A 25,910-nucleotide genomic window follows, 5' to 3' on the forward strand; every position below is an offset into this window, starting at 1 on the left:
TTAAAATAGGGCACAGATCCAAAGAGAGAACTTTTGAAAGAGGAATCTCAAATGACTAAGAAACCCTTAAAGAAATGTTCAACTTCCTTATCCAACAGGAAAATGTAAATCAAAACTACTCTGAGATTCCGTCTTATACCTGTCAGATTGGTTAAGACAATAACACAGATGACAGCTCATGATGGTAGGGATAGTAAGGGAGTTCCTTTTGCTGGTTGGAATACAAACTCATATAGTTACTATGAAAATCAATATGGTAGTTCCTCAGAAAATCAGGAATCTATCTGCCTCAGTTCTAGTATACCACTCTTGGGCATATATCCAAAACATTATCATATTTCAAGATACTTGATCAACTATGCTCAGTGTGGCTTTATTTATAATATCCAGAAACTGGGAACAACCTAAATGTCCCTCAACCAAAGATAGGATAAAGAAAATGAGGTATATTTACACAATGACATATTAGTCCACTGTTTAAAAGAAAATGACATTATTAAGTTTGCAGGCAAGAGGATGATACTAGAAAAAAATCATCCTGAGTGAGATAACCCAAACCCAGAAAGACAAGCATGGTGTACACTCATGTATAAGTAGATATGAGCTGTTAAATAAATGATACTCAGGCTGACCACCCCCAAGAACTCCATATTCCTACCACCTCTCTGCCTGCTTTCATCAGACCTGCTGAAACAGAAACATACAGATTAGATTCCTTGCCTACACCCATTTCCCTGCCTGCTGAATCTCCTGGTACATGACCAGCTACCCAGAGTGACATGCTGCCCACCCCCACAGCTCCATTGTCCTGCCACCTCTCCATCTGCCTTCACTCTCTAAACCCACTGCCCACTGTGTCCCCAGGGGCACATTCAGCTGATGGGAGACTTGCACTTACCACTGAGTTCGTTTGTCCATCCTAAGGCTACCCACCAGAGGCCTGCTGCACCAGGAACATTGAGGTTAGGTTGCCCTCCCAATATCTACTACAATAGGAACATCCAAGGTCAACCAGATGACTAAAGATCAGCATGAGAACACAAGCAACAAAAGTGGAGCAATAGGACACCTTCAGAGCAGCCAGTTACCTACTAGAGTAATCATTGGATACCCTAACACATTCAAAACTACCAAAAACAAGCAAACAACAACAAAACTTTAATCCAAGCTTATGAAGAAAATAGAGTCTGTTAAAGAAATTGAAGAAATACATAAAAATACAATCCCACATGTAGAGGTCTTTCCTTTAAAAAGGAAACAGATAGATCCCTTAAATAAACCACAGGATACCACAATGTTAAACTTGCCCTTCTGCTTAAAACTAAAACTAAGAGGGCTGGAGAGATGGCTCAGTGGTTAAGAGCACCCGACTGCTCTTCCAGAGGTCATGAGTTCAATTCCCAGCAACCACATGGTAGCTCACAACCATCTGTAAAGAGATCCGATTCCCTCTTCTGGTGTATCTGAAGACAGCTACAGTGTACTTATATATAATAAATGAATAAATCTTTAAAAAAAACTAAAACTAAGAGTATAGAGTTTTGAAGTTCTGTAATCAATTGCTTGAGTATGCTGTAAGATCTTACCTTTCTATATTATGCAAACAGAACTCAGACAGAAAATACAATTAAACTGGTGAAGGAAATAAATAAACTTTCCAAGCCCTGAAAATGGAAATAGAAGGAATAAAGAAAACACAAACTGGGGGAATCCAGGAGATGGAAAACCTCGGAAAGAGAACATGAACAAGAGATGTTGGTTTGGTGTTTCTTTGTGGACTCCTAACAGCAGGGATGGGGGTGTCTCTGACTCTTTTGTGTGTTGCTGGGACCCTTTTCCTTCCTTGGGACACTTTGCCTCGCCCAACCTTGGGCAAATATTTGTATCTTGTTATGCCATGGTAAATTGATAATCCCTGAAAGGTCTGCTCTTTTCTGAAAGGAAATGGAGGAGCAGTGGATCTGGAAGAGAGGTGAAGTGGATGGGAGAACTAGAAAGAGTGGAAGGAGGAGAAAGTATGGTTAGGGTGTATTGTGTAAGAGAAGAATAAACAACAAACAAAAAACATACAACTTGATTTTGAACAGAAGTGCCAAAAATGCAATTGCATAAAAGATAGCCTCTTCAAAGATTAAAACAGAGGCAGAAGGAACACCCATTCAGAGCCTGCCCCACATGTGGCCCATACATATACAGCCACCCAATTAGACAAGATGGATGAAGCAAAGAAATGCAGGCCGACAGGAACCGGATGTAGATCTCTCCTGAGAGACACACCCAGAATACAGCAAACACAGAGGCGAATGCCAGCAGCAAACCACTGAACTGAGAACGGGACCCCTGTTGAAGAAATCAGAGAAAGGACTGGAAGAGCTTGAAGGAGCTCGAGACCCTATTATGAACAACAATGCCAAGCAACCAGAGCTTCCAGGGACTAAGCCACCACCCAAAGACTATACATGGACTGACCCTGGGCTCCAGCCTCATAGGTAGCAATGAATATCCTAGTAAGAGCACCAGTGGAAGAGGAAGCCCTTGGTCCTGCCAAGACTGAACCCCCAGTGAATGGGATTGTTGGGGGGAGGGCGGTAATGGGGGGAGGATGGGGAGGGGAGCACCCATATAGAAGGGGAGGGGAAGGGTTTAGGGGGATGTTGGCTCGGAAACTGGGAAAGGGAATAACATTCGAAATATAAATAAATACTCAAGTTAATAAAGAAAAAAAAAAAGATAGCCTCTTTAACAACAGAGTCTAGGAAATTGTACGTCCAAATACAAAAGAGTGAATCTATATTACTCTTCCACTCTGCACAAAGATAAGTTCATAACAAAATTTGCAGTACTATATATAAATTCCTTTCTGTGGATTGAGCTTCAAATCCAGTCATAGAATGGCTACCTCCATAATAGCCTGGCCACTACTTTAATACCTAGCTATGTTAATAGCCATATCTAGCCATGAAGGTCATTGCTATAGGTTGTGAGCCCCCACCCCATCCATGCAGCTTGCATAGCACTTCACAATAAAATGAAATCTGGTTATTGAGTACAAAACTTTCAGCTCAGATCCAAGAGGATTTCTCAGTGTCGTGCATATCACAGGGATACCAGCATTATCTACTCACAATAGTAAAGGTTTGGAACAAGCCTAGATGTTAATCAGTAGATGAATGTATAAAGAAAATATAAACATATCTACATATATGTATATGGAGTTCTATACCACGAGGAATAAAATTGTGTCATCTCCAGAAACATAAGGAGAATTGAAAATCATCATATTAAGTAAAATATGCCAGACTTATAAAGGCAAATATGGCATTATTTTTTCCTTAATTGAAAATTGCATTTTTTAATGTTAAGTGTGTGGTGCAAGCTTATAATTCATACACACACACACACACACACAGAGAGAGAGAGAGAGAGAGAGAGAGAGAGAGAGAGAGAGATGACATGAAACCATATGTATGACTAAGGAGGAAGAAAGAAAGTGTCTGAAAGAAGAGGTAACAGAGTGGTATCTTAATTACTTTGCTACTGCTGTTGTAAAACACCATAACCAAGGCATTTAATTCATGGCCTACTATTTCAGAGAGTTAGAGTTGATGACCATTTTATGGAGGGAAGCATGGCAACAGGCAAGTAGGCAGTCATGGTATTGGAACCATAGCTGAGAGCTCACATATTGAGTTATGACGCATGAGGAAAATGAGGGAATGTCAAGGGCTTTTGAGATTGCAAAGCCCACCTTCAGTAACACAGCACCTCCAACAAGACCACACCTCCTAATTCTTCTCAAATAATTCCACCAACTGGGAACCAAGTATTCAAATATATGAGCCTGTTTGAGTCATTCTCATTCAAACCTCTACAAGGGGAAATAAGAAAGAGTAAATTATCTCAGGAATAAAAACAAATATTGTACTTTTTCTTCATATGCTAAAGCTAATAGAGATGGGAGATAGAGAGAAGGCAATAGAGAAAAAAAGGACAGAGATTTTAGGGATGTAAAATAAATAATATATATGTATTATGAAAACATAATTTAATCCATTATTTTGTTTGCTACCTAAAAATTAAATAAATAAAATAAGCAAATTTTAAAATTGAAATAACCCAGGTTATATTACTATCTGTGAGCTAACAAAATTCACAGGACCAGAAACTAAATAGCATTTCAAGTCAAATCTTGAAGAAATAAGAGTCTACTTCCTTGATTAACTGTTAGCTTCTCTGCCGAGATGACAAAATCATACTTCTCATTGTTTTAACCAAAGGCAAGACATGAACATGCAATCCTTGCACAGGAACTGAATAAAGGACACAGTTAGGGTCCTGCCTGACTATGTACTTCCCCTTAGTCACCTAATGTTTAGACCAGGGAAGCTTCAACCAGGTAGGCTTTTGGATTACATTGACAGGAAGAATGGAGATGTTTATTGTAGCTGTGTATTTGCTGACAGTACAAAGTGAGGTATACAAAGTTCTTCATCATCATATCTCCTCTACAATTATAGAGAAGACCATTTATTTTTAGCTATCTACTGCACTTCTTTTTCACACCATCACTCTCAATAATGTACCTATATATTAGGTTTCAAAGAGCTCGGCTACTCGAAGTTCATTAGCTTCGCTTACGTTTGCAGCTGCTTCGTGCATTTTTCTCTGCTGAAATAAGCACATCTCTGAAATTACCCAGTAATGAATATAAAGTTCCATGCATAGAATAGTGACTGGGGAGCAAGAGACCATCTTCTGCAGCCTGTGTGACAAGCTGAGATTCACCAAGATCAAGATTCAGTATATAGACTGATTTGTCTGTTTTACTGCTAACTGGAGACATAAATATTTTCATAAATAATTCCAACGGTATCACAGTTGTGGAAGAGTTGTCCACTTTTGTTCTTCCTTTGAAACTGGTATCCAAAGACATATATTTCCATACTGTGTTTGCAATCTGAGATGTGGCAGCATTTACTTCTGATAATTCTCATCCTTGCTGAGACTGGTGAATTTTCTACGTCTGCCAATCTATCACTGATCTATTGCACGCCTTTTCTTACCGAATTTTTTAATACTCTTTTATATAACTCCTAGACTACAAAACTCCTAGGGTTGTCATCAGGCACATAGGTGTAAAACTACATATCCAGCATTCTCTGTTTCAAGTTACTACAATGTAGTGAACCTCAGGCCAGCTTATCAGAATTCCAGAGAGAAGGGGTAAGACAAGGAATGACTAGGGGGAGGTGAAAGTCAACTGCATCCCCTTCCTATTCTTTTACTTAGATACATCCCAAGGGGAAAAAATATAACAGAAATGTTAAAGCTCTCTTTCATTGTCTCCACTTTCATGTGAATTTCATTATGTTTTGTATTTATGGTAAAACTATTTAGAAGGAAAGATTTATTCTGCCTTAGTTTCAGGCAGTTTAGTCTGTAGTCTTCTACAGACTCCATTAATTTGGATCTAAGGTGAGCAGAAAATCAAGCCAGTAGAACAATATCAAAAAGGCAGCTACTAACAAGGTGACCAGCCAGGAAGTGGATTAGATATTATATTTCCATACTGTGTTAATAATCTGAGATGAGGAGCATTTTCTTCTGGTCATCTGCCATCTTCCTTAGGGTCTTCTTGTCCTGGCCGAGACTAACAGAATCAGATATATACCTTTCAAGATATGCTCACGAATTAACCATTGATGAAGCTAGTTGCCTCTGATAATCAGCAATTATCAATGCCACCATTTGGGGACCAAGTTTTCAATACATGAACCTTTGGGGGGTACTTCAATTCCAAACAGTAGCATTCCTCCCTTGATCCTTAATAAGTCATTTGTAATGCCAGCTATATAAGTCCTTCCCTGCTAAATCTATAATATCATCTACTGTTTTGAAAATAGGCTCCACTAGTGGGAGTTTCACCTGCTACAGGTAACACTCTATGCCTCATTTTCTTTTACAGATGTTGGGCATGATAAACTATACTGTAGAGTACTGTGATCCCTTAAAAAGAGTTGAGTTTTGTTCTGGCAGGGAATTTATTTACCTGAAGATTAACTTGGTCAATCTGAAACATTTTCTCAGCTTTGTTAACAAGCTATAGGATACCACAGTGTTAAACTTGCCCTTCTGCTTAGAACTAAAACTAAGGGTATAGAGTTTTGAAGTTCTGTAATCAATTGCTTGAGTATGCTGTAAGATCTTACCTTTCTATATTATGCAGACAGAACTCAAACCCTATGAGTCAATAGTCAATTTACAACTTCCCGTTGTTCTTTCCCTGGTCATGGTTCTTTTCTGGACTTGTGGATTCTACATAAGCAAAGTTTAGCACTAAGTTAAATACTCGAAAGGATTCCTATGCACATTACTGAAATTAGCTGCTTGGCTTTGGATCACTCTCCCTCCCTCCCTCTCCCTCCTCCTCCCCCTCTCCCTCCCCTCCCCTCCTCTCTCTTTGGTCTTTTGGTCTTTTGCCTCATAAATTTTAGGTGGTGAAATCTCTCAATCTCAGCCAAGTGCCACGCTCAGACGGCTATGCTTGGTGTTAGCATGACTACATCTAGAATTAACTAAAATTCAAGTGGCTGGGTATACTTGTGGAGGCCTTTTCCTAATTAAATCATTTGAAGCAGGAAAAGCCATCTTTAATCTGAACTTTTCCAAAGTAGGAAGATCCACCTTCATGCTGGGCTTTACCTTCTACTGACAGCCTGTATAAGGAACATGGGAACATGGAGAAGGAGGCTCTTTGCTCTTCCCTAATTGCCCTCTTCACTGACTTTAGAACCTACTTCTTCAAGATTCTGGCCTACACTAAAGACCAGGGAATTTATTTACCTGAAGATTAACTTGGTCAATCTGAAACATTTTCTCAGCTTTGTTAACAAGCTATAGGATACCACAGTGTTAAACTTGCCCTTCTGCTTAGAACTAAAACTAAGGGTATAGAGCCTTGTGGACTGAACTGTATTCTTGAACCTTCTCTTGGTAGATGCCCCTTGTCACACTGAATGGTCCACAGTCCATAAGCCACTCTAATAAATCCTAGATAGATTGATGATAGATAGATAGATAGATAGATAGATAGATAGATAGATAGATAGATAGATAGATATGTAGGGATTTACAAATATATAGAGAGATTCATTCTATCAGTTATTTTCCTTTCAATAACTTTGACTAATATACACGTTGTCAGTGTTATACCTCTCTGACTATGACCTAAGTGTCTCTAGGTTAGGAGTGTTACCCAGTGGCAAAACATTTGCCTGAGTGACCACAGTTTCTTTTGCTCTATTCTTTTCTTTTTGTCATTGTATTGTATGTAAATTGTCATTTATTATTTCATTTGCTTTAGGACAAATGGTATATTTGGGTGGGAGAGCAGGGATGGATTGGGTCTTCATTACTTTTCTATTGCTGTGAGAAAATGCCATGACCAAGGCAACTTTTAAAAAAACTGCTTTTTTGTTTAAAAAATAATTTTTATAAAAAGCATTTAACTTGAGACTAGAGTTCATGATCATTGTGGCAGAGAGCATGGCCGCAGGCAGGTAGAAATGGCACTGGAGAAGTAGCTAAGAGCTTACATCTGATTACAACAAAAGCAGAAAAAGTTAATGGGGACTGGCACTGGCTTTTAAACCTCCAAGCCACCCCTATTTAAACACTTCCTCCAAGAAGTCCATACCTCTTAATCTTTCCCAAATAGTTCTACCAACTGGAGACCACACAAATGGGGGCCATCCTCCCTCAAACTACCACATTCCATTCCCTAGTCCTCATATGTTTATGGCTATATCATAATGCAAAGTGTGCTTTGTCCAATTTGAAAAGTCCCTATATTATTTCAGAATCAAGACTGTTTAAACGTGCAATACAAAGTCTCTTATGAAACTCAAAGTAGTCTTTTAACATTCCTTCCCAGAACAGCATGGTCAGGCCTGTTACAGCTGCAGTTCCACTCACAGTACCAACTTCTGTTCTTACTACTTTTCTATTTCTGAAACAAAACAGCATGACCAAGTCAACTTATAAAAGAATGTACTTCATTTGGGGCTCATAGAGCCGCAGGGTGAGAGCCCATGCCCATCATGACAAGGTGCACAGCAGCAGGCATGGCACTGGTGTAGTAACTGACAGCCTACACCTGATCCCCAGGAATGAGTTATGGATAGGGATGAAGGGAGGGAAATGGAAAGGGAGATAAAGAAGGTGAGAGGCAGGGGTGAGAGGGAGTGGGAAGAGAGTACTAACTGAAAATGAATGGCATGAACTTTTGGCCATCCCCAGTGACACACCTCCTCCAACAAGGTTACACCTCCTAATCCTTTCCAAACAGTTCCACTAACTGGGGACCAGATATTCAAATGCATGAGACTATGAGAACCATTCTCACTCAAACCACCACAGCTTGTTATCAGTTACTCCATCTAGCTGACATGGAAGTCACAGATTTTAATTTTTTCTATTTACAGTATTTCTGGCAATACATAAAATAATGGTTATACTTCTATGTTGAGGGTCTGACAGGGAAAGGATTACCACTGAATCATTTGGACAGGAAAAAAAACCATTAATTCATAAGTCGGCCATGCCTTAGGCCAACTTTCCACAGTTATATAAGTGAGGCTGTATGGTCAACTGGGATTACTTCAGCAATGATTACAGTGATATGTGGTAAGAAGAACAAGGCCAGAGACTACTTTAACAAGTCAGGGGAAATGAAAACCTACTAGAAGAGGGCTACTTTTCTTTTGCTGTGGTAGAATATCATTATCAAATACAACTTAGAGAGAAAAGGGAGAGTTTACTTCAGCTTGTGGATCTAAAGAGACAGCATGCACCCTGACAGGGAAGGCACGGCAACAGACAGGGAAAGGATGACAGGAGGAGCAAGGAACCAAATGTTCAATCACATCTTCATCCACACACAGGGACCAGAGAGAGATAACAGAAAATAGGGTGAGGTAATGAACGCTCAAAACCCAGGCTGGCCTCAAACTCGTGATCCTCCTGCCTCTGCCTCCTTCAGTAAATCCTACTGGCATGCACCACCACAACTGGCTCAAAGACCTTACCCACTTATATTTTTCCAGTAATTCCTATATCTTTTTTGTGTGACATATTTTTTAAATCTACTGACTTATATACCCCTATCTATGAGAAAATTCTTCAGAATGTAAGATAAACATTAGGAATGACCATTTACACCACACTTTTCCAACAAGAATCTTTCTATGATTTCTTCACCATTGAATTCTGAGCCCAAAGGTATCTAGAATAAGTTGATGTGTAATAGGTATTAAAATGAATTAATTACAACTCTTATACTCATGATAGTTATCATACCAGTACTGAAACTGGATAAAGTATGGATAATCTAGTAATAAAAAACTACCCAGAGAATATAACAGGAGAGGATAACCAAAAATCCTTCCTCGCATGATAGATTTTTATGTTATTACTGTTTGAGAAAGGAGTTAAAATGCAGTCGCAGATGGGAATGAAATAGTTAACAGCAAAACTGTAGGCTGATCCAAACAGGAATGCAGCTAGTGATGCTGGCAAGGTCACCAAACCAAGTTTCGAGTCAACACACTATATGTAATGGGGATTATTCAACATGGGATTACTTTTCAGAAAATATCATGAAAAATAAGGAATGTTCTTAAATTCTATATCTTGCAAGTAGCAATATAAAAGCATTACAAACTTAGATATTTTGCTAAGACTTTCAAATGCACTTAATGCAATTTTAGAACAAAAGCCTAAATCCTACATAATATTCCAATTCTGTTATAAGTAAGAAGTATGTGTGATCTACCCCACATTATATTGAGTGTGGACAAGGGTGGCTCCCAGTAGACTGAATACAGCAGAAGTTCTAACCAATTCCTGTCTCCTCAGACATTCCTCACATAGCACAGTCTTCAGGCATTTCAGCATCATGAGGCACAGGGCTCTGGGCAAACTCTGAAGTAGAACACACATGGCATGGCTGCCACAGGGTCCACACAGGTGACCAATTTCTCTGGATATTTCTGTGAGGATGTTTGCAGACAACATTAACATTAAACAGTGAGTTTTGAGAAAAGCGTATTTCCTTCCATGGTGTATGCTTGCCTTATCTATTCAGTTGAAGGCCAGAACAGAACATAAAACTGACTTTCTAAACAAGAAGGAAATTCTTCCAGCAGGCTCTAGAGTATAGCATACATCTTCATTGGTCTAGCCTGCAACCCATCTAATGATTTTGTCTTTTAAGTAATTATACTCACACTAGCAAATTCCTTCAGATAACCTTTTAACTGCATGTACATATTCTCCTTGTTCTGTTCCTCTGATGCACAACACAGCAAAAATGCAGCTGTCTTTTCTATAAGCTCAAAGTACCACAAAGAAACTAGGTAGACTCACATATACGATGACCTCAAAAGTCCTTAAAACAAGATACAAATACAAAAACCACATATAAAATCAGAAATAAGACATCATATATCCTGAACAGGATATAAGAGTAAAAGCAAGATATTGTAGTTGCTTTTTAATTGTACAAAATAACTGAGCTTAGTTGAACAGAATAAAATTCTTTAAATACAAGCTTAAAAATCAAATCAAGTTGCATGCTTCTGGAACTCCCAGCCACCACACTTACTATGCCTACTCAAAAAGCATTTTAATCAATTTATAATATAGACCACTTCTGTAGAACAATGTCTTTCTCTGTTGATTAATTTCCAGATGGGACCCTTTGCTTACCAAACTTCTTTTCAAACACGGAGATGATACCGCTGCCCAGAATAGTTTATTTTTAGGTCTCTGTCTTTAAACCTGTTAACTGAGCCTTGCTCAGCCATATTAAGAACAATAAATGTCCCTTACTTTACTCTAAATAGATATAATATATACACAGAGTCATCTATTCATTCAACCATGTATTTCACATGTAGTATGTACCAGATATGTAATAAGCTAATTATTGAGTACAAAACCATGAACAGGATCAGGGAATTGCTGTTTTAGGGAGAACAGATAATCAAGAAAAATAATTCACATGGGTATTATGATGGAAATAAAGAGAGTGTTAAGAAAAAGAAGGAGTATATTCTTTATATTGAGATGCAGAGACAAAAGAAAATACAGTTAGAGGAAGAGCATTTTTGGAAAATGTACCAACAAGAGCTATGAAGTAAGAAAAACATGGGAGCATTTAAAGTTGATAGAAAATCCACGTGACTGCATTTGGATGATAGCCAAGAGTTAAGACAGAGAGACAGACAAACAGCATACTATGAGGGGCTTCACGATTGCCTTATAAGGAAGTGAGACTAGGCAAGATCAGAGTGTAATGAACAAAAATCACTATTTATGAAGGCAAATGATCACAGGACAGAATTTTCTGTGTGTGGCTAGAGTGTTCGTGTAATGTACAGTTCCAACATGACTGAAGGACAAACAGAGAGAACAGCCAGCATATGACTGTAACGTACACTGAGATATAATCAATAACACAGAAGTCTGCCCGAAGAAGTCATCTGTTAACAAGACAAAGGACTTCCCTAAAGCTTAGAAGCTGCCTCTCCAGCTACCACTCAGAATACAGAAGGCCAGGGAAGGAAAGGAATAAGGAAAGGGGCATTGCTGAGTTAACTCTCAGTCACCTTCCCATCAGAGATTCAACTAGGGCAGTTTGCCTACATCTGTTTTGTATTCTGGGCTTCCATTCTTGAGAAATTCGAAAATACTAAAAACTTCCTTGGAAAGAAGTCTTTAAATATGCACAGCAGCAGTTATATACACATGCTCTGTACATTACGTATGTGTGTGTGCCCTATATGTGGAGACAGTAAGCAGAGCATTTGATCACCTTAGCAGGAATACCCACAAAGAGGAAACGGATGCATGCATGACATTGGGCTGGTGCGGTTTTTCATTATCATACTATGACAGAGAGCATTTGCTTTGGCTTTTCTTTTCCTTTTCCATTTGCATTCATTCCTTTGTTTTTGCAGGCTCACTAGCAAACTTATAACTAAAGTTGGCTTTCCGTGAGAGAAGATATTGAAATTAAAGATTATTTTTGTTCCACCCAGTAATCATACCTTGCCATACCTGTGTGCTATCTAGATCAGTCAGTTTGGTTAGTGTGCATGATCTGTTGGCCAAAACTTACTTCAATTTTACACTGAGAATGTATGAAATTATGTGAATTTAAAACTAAGCTTCTGTGCCCGGAATGTGCTTTATAGAACTGCCACATTGAGACTTCCTTATAGCAATTAGCCAGTCTCTCCCTGTGATATCTGAGGCTCTTGCCTTTCCTAAACTACACCTAAAGAAACCAGAGCCTCATTCACTTAAAGAAACTAGCCACAGTGGGAACCCACTTGCCAGAAGTACAATGTAATAGAAAAATAGCTCCATACGATCTCAGAAAAAGTGCAGCACCTTAAAGAGAGAAATGGGGTATCATGTAAGACCCACAAGTCCCCTTTCTTAATAGAGTACTGACATAGGTTTAGACATCAGTGCTCATCGTATATAGCACCTTGGGGGGTTAGTGACAAGAGAGGTATGGGTGATTATGGGATTTTCTCAAAACATAGTTAGGAATCCTAGGCTAAAGTTATTCCCGTCGTGATAAGTATCTACTTCGTAGTAATAATTTTTCAAACTTAAATTTTTTGAAGCACTTAAACTCCATATTCTCATTTTTATAATACCATAAACTTTGAAGTTTTATTTCTTAATACATAAGAAGATATATTTACCCTCCTATAGGATTTTTCCATCTCTTATGAGCAACAGGTAGGCAATTCCAGCCCAAACCTTTGGATAACAAAACTCTTATGCCCATCTGCTTTGTACCATAATGTCACTCCAAGCACCAACAATAAAAGGGACATTCACATAGTGACCACTGTTCCTACCACACCTTTCCCCTCCATTCTTCATATGTATCAAGTGCTTCTTCCTTTAGACCCTCTGTCCTGGTTATTTCTTCTGCTTGTTCTCTCGGATAAATTGAATGACTAATGCCTCCTCTCTTGTATGGTCTTGACATGCAGAAGATCTCAATGAGACCTTTGCTCCTATCGAAATGACTACACCACCATGCTCCCAAACCCCTTGGGAGAGAGAGCTCACCGCCCGGACAGGTGGGCACTCCTGAGACTGCAGAGCAGAAGAGACCACCAACACTGCCCACCCCTGCCCACATCCCTGGCCCAAGAGGAAACTGTATACGGCCTCGGGGAACCGGAAGATAGGGGCACTGGAGCTGCAGGTCCCCTGCGCCCCAGACACCGCCTCCTGAAGGGACCGGATCAACAGTTCTCTGCACCCAAATCCCGTGGGAGGGAAAACTAAACCTTCAGAGAGGCAGACACACCTGGGAAGCCAGAAGAGACTGCACTCTGCCCACATTTCTGACTCCAGAAAAAACACCAAACACCATCTGGGACCCTGGTGCACGGGGGCTCCCAGAAAAGGCGGTGCATGTCCTCCTGGTTGCCGCCCTCACGGAGAGTTCAACAGCAGTGCCCCCATGAGCAACTTGAGCTGCGGGGCCACAGGTAAGACCAATTTTCTGCTCCAAGTGACCTGCCTGGTGAACTCAGGACACAGGCTCACAGGAACAGCTGAAGACCTGTACATAGGAAAAACTACACACCCGAAAGCAGAACAATCTGTTCCCATAACTGGCTGAAAGAAAACAGGAAAACAGGACTACAGCACTCCTGACACACAAGCCTATAGGACAGTCTAGCCACTGTCAGAAATAGCAGAACAAAGTAACACCAGAGATAATCTGATGGCGAGAGGCAAGCGCAGGAACCCAAGCAACAGAAACCAAGACTACATGGCATCATCAGAGCCCAATTCTCCCACCAAAGCAAACACGGAATATCCAAACACACCAGAAAAGCAAGATCTACATTTAAAATCATATTTGATCATGATGCTGGAGGACTTCAAGAAAGACGTGAAGAACTCCCTTAGAGAAACACAGGAAAACATAAATAAACAAGTAGAGGCCTATAGAGAGGAATCACAAAAATCCCTGAAAGAATTCCAGGAAAACATAATCAAACAGTTGGAAGAATTAAAAATGGAAATAGAAGCAATCAAGAAAGAACACAGGGAAAAAACCCTGGATATAGAAAACCAAAGGAAGAGACAAGGAGCCGTAGATACAAGCATCACCAACAGAATAGAAGAGATAGAAGAGAGAATCTCAGGAGCAGAAGGTTCCATAGAAATCATTGACACAACTGTCAAAGATAATGTAAAGCAGAAAAAGCTACTGGTCCAAAACATACAGGAAATCCAGGACTCAATGAGAAGATCAAACCTAAGGATGGTAGGTATAGAAGAGAGTGAAGACTCCCAGCTCAAAGGACCGGTAAATATCTTCAACAATATCATAGAAGAAAACTTCCCTAACCGAAAGAAAGAGATACCAATAGGCATACAAGAAGCCTACAGAACTCCAATAGATTGGACCAGAAAAGAAACTCCTCCCATCACATAATAGTCAAAACACCAAATGCACAAAATAAAGACAGAATATTAAAAGCAGTAATGGAAAAAGGTCAAGTAACATATAAAGGCAGACCTATCAGAATCACACCAGACTTCTTGCCAGAGACTAAGAAAGCCAGAAGATCCTGGACAGATGTCATACAGACCCTAAGAGAACACAAATGCCAGCCCAGGTTACTGTATCCTGCAAAAGTCTCAATTAACATAGATGGAGAAACCAAGATATTCCATGACAAAACCAAATTTACACAATATCTTTCTACAAATCCAGCGCTACAAAGGATAATATATGGTAAAGCCCAACATAAGGAGGCAAGCTACACCCTAAAAAAGCAAGGAACTAATCATCTTGGCAACAAAACAAAGAGAAGAAAAGCACACAAACATAACCTCACATCCAAATATGAATACAACAGGAAGCAATAATCACTATTCCTTAATATCTCTCAACATCAACTCCCCAATAAAAAGACATAGATTAACAAACTGGATATGCAGTGAGGACCCTGCATTCTGCTGCCTACAGGAAACACACCTCAGAGACAGAGACAGACACTACCCCAGAGTGAAAGGCTGGAAAACAACTTTCCAAGCAAATGGTCAGAAGAAGCAAGCTGGAGTAGCCATTCTAATATCGAATAAAATCAATTTTCAACTAAAAGTCATCAAAAAACATAAGGAAGGACACTTCATATTCATCAAAGGAAAAATCCACCAAGATGAACTCTCAATCCTAAGTATCTATGCTCCAAATACAAGGGCACCTACATACGTAAAAGAAACCTTACTAAAGCTCAAAACACACATTGCACCTCACACAATAATAGTAGGAGACTTCAACACCCCACTTTCATCAATGGACAGGTCATGGAAACAGAAATTAAACAGAGACATAGACAGACTAAGAGAAGTCATGAGCCAAATGGACTTAATAGATATTTATAGAACATTATATCCTAAGCAAAAGGATATACATTCTTCTCAGCACCTCATGGTACTTTCTCCAAAATTGACCATATAATTGGTCAAAAAAGGGGCCTCAACAGATACAGAAAGATAAAATAATCCCATGTATCCTATCAGACCACCACGGCTTAAAGCTGGTCTTCAATAACAATAAGGGAAGAACGCCCACATATACATGGAAGTTGAACAATGCTCTACACAATGACAACCTGGTCAAGGAAGAAATAAAGAAAGAAATTAAAGACTTCTTAGAATTTAATGAAAATGAAGGTACAACATACCCAAACTTATGGGACACAATGAAAGCTGTGCTAAGAGGAAAATTCATAGTTCTGAATGCCTGCAGAAAGAAGCAGGAGAGAGCATATATCAGCAGCTTGACAGCACACCTAAAAGCTCTAAAACAAAAGAAGCAAATACACCCAGGAGGAGTAGAAGGCAGGAAATAATCAAACTCAGAGCTGAAATCAACCAAGTAGAAACCAAAAGGACCATACAAAGAATCGACAGAACCAGAAGGTGGTTCTTTGAGAAAACCAACAAGATAGATAAACCCTTAGCCAGACTAACGAGAGGACATAGAGAGTGTGTCCAAATTAACAAAATCAGAAATGAAAAGGCAGACATAACTACTGAATCAGAGGAAATTCAAAAAATCATCAGAGCCTACTACAAAAGCCTATATTCAACAAAACTTGAAAATCTGCAGGAAATGGACAATTTCCTAGACAGATACCAGGTACCGAAGTTAAATCAGGAACAGATAAACCACTTAAACAACCCCATAACTCCTAAGGAAATAGAAGCAGTCATTAAAGGTCTCCCAACCAAAAAAAGCCCAGGTCCAGATGAGTTTAGTGCAGAATTGTATCAGACCTTCATAGAAGACCTCATACCAATACTATCCAAACTATTCCACAAAATTGAAACAGATGGAGCACTAACGAATTCCTTCTATGAAGCCACAATTAATCTTATACCTAAACCACAAAAGACCCAACAAAGAAAGAGAACTTCAGACCAATTTCCCTTATGAATATCGACGCAAAAATACTCAATAAAATTCTGGCAAACCGAATCCAAGAGCACATCAAAACAATCATCCACCATGATCAAGTAGGCTTCATCCCAGGCATGTAGGGATGGTTTAATATACGGATAACCATCAATGTGATCCATTATATAAACAAACTGAAAGAACAAAACCACATGATCATTTCATTAGATGCTGAGAAACATTTGACAAAATTCAACACCCCTTCATGATAAAAGTCCTGGAAAGAATAGGAATTCAAGGCCCATACCTAAACATAGTAAAAGCCATATACAGCAAACCAGTTGCTAACATTAAACTAAATGGAGAGAAACTTGAAGCAATCCCACTAAAATCAGGGACTAGACAAGGCTGCCCACTCTCTCCCTACTTATTCAATATAGTTCTTGAAGTTCTAGCCAGAGCAATGAGACAACAAAAGGAGATCAAAGGGATACAGATCGGAAAAGAAGAGGTCAAAATATCACTATTTGCAGGTGATATGATAGTATATTTAAGTGATCCCAAAAGTTCCACCAGAGAACTACTAAAGCTGATAAACAACTTCAGCAAAGTGGCTGGGTATAAAATTAACTCAAATAAATCAGTTGCCTTCCTCTATACAAAAGAGAAACAAGCCGAGAAAGAAATTAGGGAAACGACACCCTTCATAATAGACCCAAATAATATAAAGTACCTCGGTGTGACTTTAACCAAGCAAGTAAAAGATCTGTACAATAAGAACTTCAAGACACTGAAGAAAGAAATTGAAGAAGACCTCAGAAGATGGAAAGATCTCCCATGCTCATGGATTGGCAGGATTAATATAGTAAAAATGGCCATTTTACCAAAAGCAATCTACAGATTCAATGCAATCCCCATCAAAATACCAATCCAATTCTTCAAAGAGTTAGACAGAACAATTTGCAAATTCATCTGGAATAACAAAAAACCCAGGATAGCTAAAGCTATCCTCAACAATAAAAGGACTTCAGGGGGAATCACTATCCCTGAACTCAAGCAGTATTACAGAGCAATAGTGATAAAAACTGCATGGTATTGGTACAGAGACAGACAGATAGACCAATGGAATAGAATTGAAGACCCAGAAATGAACCCACACACCTATGGTCACTTGATTTTTGACAAAGGAGCCAAAACCATCCAATGGAAAAAAGATAGCATTTTCAGCAAATGGTGCTGGTTCAACTGGAGGGCAACATGTAGAAGAATGCAGATCTATCCATGCTTATCACCCTGTACAAAGCTTAAGTCGAAGTGGATCAAGGACCTCCACATCAAACCAGACACACTCAAACTAATAGAAGAAAAACTAGGGAAGCATCTGGAACACATGGGCACTGGAAAAAACTTCCTGAACAAAACACCAATGGCTTATGCTCTAAGATCAAGAATTGACAAATGGGATCTCATAAAACTGCAAAGCTTCTGTAAGGCAAAGGACACTGTGGTTAGGACAAAACGGCAACCAACAGATTGGGAAAAGATCTTTACCAACCCTACAACAGATAGAGGCCTTATATCCAAAATATACAAAGAACTCAAGAAGTTAGACCGCAGGGAAACAAATAACCCTATTAAAAAATGGGGTTCAGAGCTAAACAAAGAATTCACAGCTGAGGAATACCGAATGGCTGAGAAACACCTAAAGAAATGTTCAACATCTTTAGTCATAAGGGAAATGCAAATCAAAACAACCCTGAGATTTCACCTCACACCAGTGCGATTGGCTACGATCAAAAACTCAGGTGACAGCAGATGCTGGCGAGGTTGTGGAGAAAGAGGAACACTCCTCCATTGTTGGTGGGATTGCAGACTGGTAAAACCATTCTGGAAATCAGTCTGGAGGTTCCTCAGAAAATTGGACATTGAACTGCCTGAGGATCCAGCTATACCTCTCTTGGGCATATACCCAAAAGATGCCTCAACATATAAAAGAGACACGTGCTCCACTATGTTCATCGCAGCCTTATTTATAATAGCCAGAAAATGGAAAGAACCCAGATGCCCTTCAACAGAGGAATGGATACAGAAAATGTGGTACATCTACACAATGGAATACTACTCAGCTATCAAAAACAACGAGTTTATGAAATTCGTAGGCAAATGGTTGGAACTGGAAAATATCATCCTGAGTGAACTAACCCAATCACAGAAAGACATACATGGTATGCACTCATTGATAAGTGGCCATTAGCCCAAATGCTTGAATTACCCTAGATCCCTAGAACAAACGAAACTCAAGACGGATGATCAAAATGTGAATGCTTCACTCCTTCTTTAAATGAGGAAAAAGAATACCCTTAGCAGGGAAGGGAGAGGCAAAGATTAAAACAGAGACTGAAGGAACACCCATTCAGAGCCTGCCCCACATTTGGCCCATACATATACAGCCACCCAATTGGACTAGATGGATGAAGCAAAGAAGTGGAGACCGACAGGAGCCGGATGTAGATCGCTCCTGAGAGACACAGCCAGAATACAGCAAATACAGAGGCGAATGCCAGCAGCAAACCACTGAACTGAGAATAGGTCCCCTATTGAAGGAATCAGAGAAAGAACTGGAAGAGCTTGAAGGGGCTCGAGACCCCAAAAGTACAACAATGCCAAGCAACCAGAGCTTCCAGGGAATAAGCCACTACCTAAAGACTATACATGGACTGACCCTGGACTCTGACCCCATAGGTAGCAATGAATATCCTAGTAAGAGCACCAGTGGAAGGGGAAGCCCTGGGTCCTGCTAAGACTGAACCCCCAGTGAACTAGTCTATGGGGGGAGGGCGGCAATGGTGGGAGGGTTGGGAGGGGAACACCCATAAGGAAGGGGAGGGGGGAGGGGGATGTTTGCCCGGAAACCGGGAAAGGGAATAACACTCGAAATGTATATAAGAAATACTCAAGTTAATAAAAAAAAAAAAAAAAGAAATTAGGGAAACGACACCCTTCATAATAGACCCAAATAATATAAAGTACCTCGGTGTGACTTTTTTTCTTTTTTTTTAATTAAAAATAATAAGACAAATCTTTATTAATCTGAAAAGAACATTGTGATAATATTTCACATAACCCCATTAGGTAATAATAAAAAATGTTAAGAGAAAGAACTGAATCATTGTATAAAAGAATATTAATTTGGAGTTCTGCCTTTGAGTGGATGATCATTGAAAATGACATGACTTACTGTTGTTAGCTAGAACATGCATTAACATCTAGTAAAAAAATGAAAAATAATGTTTTCCATGGGGCTACTTAGTACCTGACAGTATAGTTTGCCACATTTCAGTTTCATCTATGGAATTGAGGCATTAGGTATGATGTTATTTTCAGTTCGTAGATAAAGCTATAGACAGTGACAGTAAAATAATGGTTCTTCTGGTTGAATCACGCCCACAGACGGAACACTCAGAGAACAGCACCATGGATAATGCAACCACTGTGACACAGTTTCTCTTACTGGGGTTTTCTGATCTTCATAAGCTGCAAAAATTTCTGTTTGGGATGTTTTCCATAATGTATGTGGTTATCTTAATAGGAAACAGCTTTATACTTGTCTATTTCTTTTTTTTTTTTGATTTTGAAATTATTATTTTTTTTATTTTTTTATTTATTTAATACGTAATAATAATTCTTTGGTTTCTGGGTAAACATCCCCCTCCCCGCTCCCCTTCCTTATGGGTGTTCCCCTCCCAACCATCCCCCCATTGCCACCCTCCCCGCAACAGTCTAGTTCACTGGGGGTTCAGTCTTGGCAGGACAAGGGCTTCCCCTTCCACTGGTGCTCTTACTAGGATATTCATTGCTACCTATGAGGTCAGAGTCCAGGATCAGTCCATGCATAGTCTTTAGGTAGTGGCTTACTCCCTGGAAGCTCTGGATGCTTGGCATTGTTGTACATATGGGGTCTCGAGCCCCTTCAAGCTCTTCCAGTTCTTTCTCTGATTCCTTCAACGGGGGTCCTATTCTCAGTTTAGTGGTTTGCTGCTGGCATTCGCCTCTGTATTTGCTGTATTCTGGCTGTGTCTCTCAGGAGCGATCTACATCCGGCTCCTGTCGGTCTGCACTTCTTTGCTTCATCCATCTTGTCCAATTGGGTGGCTGTATAGCACATGTGGGGCAGGCTCTGAATGGGAGTTCCTTCAGTCTCTGTTTTAATCTTTGCCTCTCTCTTCCCTGCCAAGGGTATTCTTGTTCCCCTTTTAGAGAAGGAGTGAAGCATTCACATTTTGATCATCCGTCTCGAGTTTCATTTGTTCTAGGCATCTAGGGTAATTCAAGCACTTGGACTAATAGCCACTTATCAGTGAGTGCATACCATATATGTCTTTCTGTGTTTGGGTTAGCTCGCTCAGGATGATATTTTCCAGTCCCAACCATTTGCCTAGAATTTCATAAAGCCGTTGTTTTTGATAGCTGAGTAATATTCCATTGTGTAGATGTACCATATTTTCTGTATCCATTCCTCTGTTGAAGGGCATCTGGGTTCTTTCCAGCTTCTGGCTATTATAAATAATGCTGCGATGAACATAGTGGAGCACGTGCCTTTTGTATATGTTGGGGCATCTTTTGGGTATATGCCCAAGAGAGGTATAGCTGGATCCTCAGGCACTTCAATGTCCAATTTTCTGAGGAACCTCCAGACTGATTTCCAGAATGGTTGTACCAGTCTGCAATCCCACCAACAATGGAGGAGTGTTCCTCTTTCTCCGCATCCTCGCCAGCATCTGCTGTCACCTGAGTTTTTGATCTGAGCCATTCTCACTGGTGTGAGGTGAAATCTCAGGGTTGTTTTGATTTGCATTTCCCTTATGACTAAAGATGTTGAACATTTCTTTAGGTGTTTCTCAGCCATTCGGCATTCCTCAGCTGTGAATTCTTTGTTTAGCCCTGAACCCCATTTTTAATAGGGTTATTTGTCTCCCTGCGGTCTAACTCCTTGAGTTCTTTGTATATTTTGGATATAAGGCCTCTATCTGTTGTAGGGTTGGTAAAGATCTTTTCCCAATCTGTTGGTTGCCGATTTGTCCTAATCACGGTGTCCTTTGCCTTACAGAAGCTTTGCAGTTTTATGAGATCCCATTTGTCGATTCTTGATCTTAGAGCATAAGCCATTGGTGTTTTGTTCAGGAAATTTTTTCCAGTGCCCATGTGTTCCAGATGCTTCCCTAGTTTTTCTTCTATTAGTTTGAGTGTGTCTGGTTTGATGTGGAGGTCCTTGATCCACTTGGACTTAAGCTTTGTACAGGGTGATAAGCATGGATCGATCTGCATTCTTCTACATGTTGACCTCCAGTTGAACCAGCACCATTTGCTGAAAATGCTATCTTTTTTCCATTGGATGGTTTTGGCTCCTTTGTCAAAAATCAAGTGACCATAGGTGTGTGGGTTCATTTCTGGGTCTTCAATTCTATTCCATTGGTCTATCTGTCTGTCTCTGTACCAATACCATGCAGTTTTTATCACTATTGCTCTGTAATACTGCTTGAGTTCAGGGATAGTGATTCCCCCTGAAGTCCTTTTATTGTTGAGGATAGTTTTAGCTATCCTGGGTTTTTTGTTATTCCAGATGAATTTGCAAATTGTTCTGTCTAACTCTTTGAAGAATTGGATTGGTATTTTGATGGGGATTGCATTGAATCTGTAGATCACTTTTGGTAAAATGGCCATTTTTACTATATTAATCCTGCCAATCCATGAGCATGGGAGATCTTTCCATCTTCTGAGGTCTTCTTCAATTTCTTTCCTCAGTGTCTTGAAGTTCTTATTGTACAGATCTTTTACTTGCTTGGTTAAAGTCACACCGAGGTACTTTATATTATTTGGGTCTATTATGAAGGGTGTCGTTTCCCTAATTTCTTTCTCGGCTTGTTTCTCTTTTGTATAGAGGAAGGCAACTGATTTATTTGAGTTAATTTTATACCCAGCCACTTTGCTGAAGTTGTTTATCAGCTTTAGTAGTTCTCTGGTGGAACTTTTGGGATCACTTAAATAAACTATCATATCATCTGCAAATAGTGATATTTTGACCTCTTCTTTTCCGATCTGTATCCCCTTGACCTCCTTTTGTTGTCTGATCGCTCTGGCTAGAACTTCAAGAACTATATTGAATAAGTAGGGAGAGAGTGGGCAGCCTTGTCTAGTCCCTGATTTTAGTGGGACTGCTTCAAGTTTCTCTCCATTTAGTTTAATGTTAGCAACTGGTTTGCTGTATATGGCTTTTACTATGTTTAGGTATGGGCCTTGAATTCCTATTCTTTCCAGGACTTTTATCATGAAGGGGTGTTGAATTTTGTCAAATGCTTTCTCAGCATCTAGTGAAATGATCATGTGGTTTTGTTCTTTCAGTTTGTTTATATAATGGATCACGTTGATGGTTTTCCGTATATTAAACCATCCCTGCATGCCTGGGATGAAGCCTACTTGATCATGGTGGATGATTGTTTTGATGTGCTCTTGGATTCGGTTTGCCAGAATTTTATTGAGTATTTTTGCGTCGATATTCATAAGGGAAATTGGTCTGAAGTTCTCTTTCTTTGTTGGGTCTTTGTGTGGTTTAGGTATAAGAGTAATTGTGGCTTCATAGAAGGAATTCGGGAGTGATCCATCTGTTTCAATTTTGTGGAATAGTTTGGATAATATTGGTATGAGGTCTTCTATGAAGGTTTGATAGAATTCTGCACTAAACCCGTCTGGACCTGGGCTCTTTTTGGTTGGGGGACCTTTAATGACTGCTTCTATTTCCTTAGGAGTTATGGGGTTGTTTAACTGGTTTATCTGTTCCTGATTTAACTTCGGTACCTGGTATCTGTCTAGGAAATTGTCCATTTCCTGCAGATTTTCAAGTTTTGTTGAATATAGGCTTTTGTAGTAGGCTCTGATGATTTTTTGAATTTCCTCTGAATCTGTAGTTATGTCTCCCTTTTCATTTCTGATTTTGTTAATTTGGACACACTCTCTGGGTCCTCTCGTTAGTCTGGCTAAGGGTTTATCTATCTTGTTGATTTTCTCAAAGAACCAACTTTTGGTTCTGTTGATTCTTTGTATGGTCCTTTTGGTTTCTACTTGGTTGATTTCAGCTCTGAGTTTGATTATTTCCTGCCTTCTACTCCTCCTGGGTGTATTTGCTTCTTTTTGTTCTAGAGCTTTTAGGTGTGCTGTCAAGCTGCTGACATATGCTCTTTCCTGTTTCTTTCTGCAGGCACTCAGCGCTATGAGTTTTCCTCTTAGCACAGCTTTCATTGTGTCCCATACGTTTGGGTATGTTGTACCTTCATTTTCATTAAATTCTAAAAAGTTTTTAATTTCTTTCTTTATTTCTTCCTTGACTAGGTTATCATTGAGTAGAGCATTGTTCAATTTCCACGTATATGTGGGCATTCTTCCTTTATTGTTATTGAAGACCAGTTTTAGGCCGTGGTGGTCTGATAGCACGCATGGGATTATTTCTATCTTTCTGTACCTGTTGAGGCCCGTTTTTTGACCAACTATATGGTCAATTTTGGAGAAAGTACCATGAGGAGCTGAGAAGAAGGTATATCCTTTTGTTTAGGATAGAATGTTCTATAAATATCTGTTAAGTCCATTTGGCTCATGACTTCTCTTAGTCTGTCTACGTCTCTGTGTAATTTCTGTTTCCTTGATCTGTCCATTGATGAGAGTGGGGTGTTGAAATCTCCCACTATTATTGTGTGAGGTGCAATGTGTGTTTTGAGCTTTAGTAAGGTTTCTTTTATGTATGTAGGTGCCCTTGTATTTGGGGCATAGATATTTAGGATTGAGAGTTCATCTTGGTTGATTTTTCCTTTGATGAATATGAAGTGTCCTTCCTTATCTTTTTTGATGACTTTTAATTGAAAATTGATTTTATTTGATATTAGAATGGCTACTCCAGCTTGCTTCTTCTGACCATTTGCTTGGAAAGTTGTTTTCCAGCCTTTCACCCTGAGGTAGTGTCTGTCCTTGTCTCTGAGGTGTGTTTTCTGTAGGCAGCAGAATGCAGGGTCCTCGTTGCGTATCCAGTTTGTTAATCTATGTCTTTTTATTGGGGAGTTGAGGCCATTGATGTTGAGAGATATTAAGGAATAGTGATTATTGCTTCCTGTTATATTCATATTTGGATGTGAGGTTATGTTTGTGTGCTTTTCTTCCCTTTGTTTTTTTGCCAAGACGATTAGTTTCTTGCTTCTTCTAGGGTATAGCTTGCCTCCTTATGTTGGGCTTTACCATTTATTATCCTTTGTAGTGCTGGATTTGTAGAAAGATATTGTGTAAATTTGGTTTTGTCATGGAATATCTTGGTTTCTCCATCTATGTTAATTGAGAGTTTTGCAGGATACAGTAACCTGGGCTGGCACTTGTGTTCTCTTAGGGTCTGTATGACATCTGTCCAGGATCTTCTGGCCTTCATAGTTTCTGGCGAAAAGTCTGGTGTGATTCTGATAGGTCTGCCTTTATATGTTACTTGACCTTTTTCCCTTACTGCTTTTAATATTCTTTCTTTATTTTGTGCGTTTGGTGTTTTGACAATTATGTGACGGGAGGTGTTTCTTTTCTGGTCCAATCTATTTGGAGTTCTGTAGGCTTCTTGTATGTCTATGGGTATCTCTTTTTTTAGGTTAGGGAAGTTTTCTTCTATGATTTTGTTGAAGATATTTACTGGTCCTTTGAGCTGGGAGTCTTCACTCTCTTCTATACCTATTATCCTTAGGTTTGATCTTCTCATTGAGTCCTGGATTTCCTGTATGTTTTGGACCAGTAGCTTTTTCCGCTTTACATTATCTTTGACAGTTGAGTCAATGATTTCTATGGAATCTTCTGCTCCCGAGATTCTCTCTTCCATCTCTTGTATTCTGTTGGTGAGGCTTCTATCTACAGCTCCTTGTCTCTTCTTTTGATTTTCTATATCCAGGGTTGTTTCCATGAGTTCTTTCTTGATTGCTTCTATTTCCATTTTTAATTCCTTCAACGGTTTGATTGTGTTTTCCTGGAATTCTTTCAGGCATTTTTGCGATTCTTCTCTGTAGGCTTCTACTTGTTCTCTAAGGGAGTTCTTCACGTCTTTCTTGAAGGCCTCTAGCATCATGATCAAATATGATTTTGAACCTAGATCTTGCTTTTCTGTTGTGTTTGGATATTCCATGTTTATTTTGGTGGGAGAATTGGGCTCCAATGATGCCATGTAGTCTTGGTTTCTGTTGCTTGGGTTCCTGCGCTTGCCTCCTGCCATCAGATTATCTCTAGTGTTACTTTGTTCTGCTATTTCTGACAGTAGCTAGACTGTCCTATAAGCCTGTGTGTCAGGAGTGCTGTAGACCTGTTTTCCTGTTTTCTTTCAGCCAGT

This window comes from Rattus norvegicus, chromosome 2, assembly GCF_021556685.1.
Source record: "Rattus norvegicus strain SHRSP/BbbUtx chromosome 2, alternate assembly SHRSP_T2T, whole genome shotgun sequence".
NCBI lineage: Eukaryota > Metazoa > Chordata > Mammalia > Rodentia > Muridae > Rattus > Rattus norvegicus.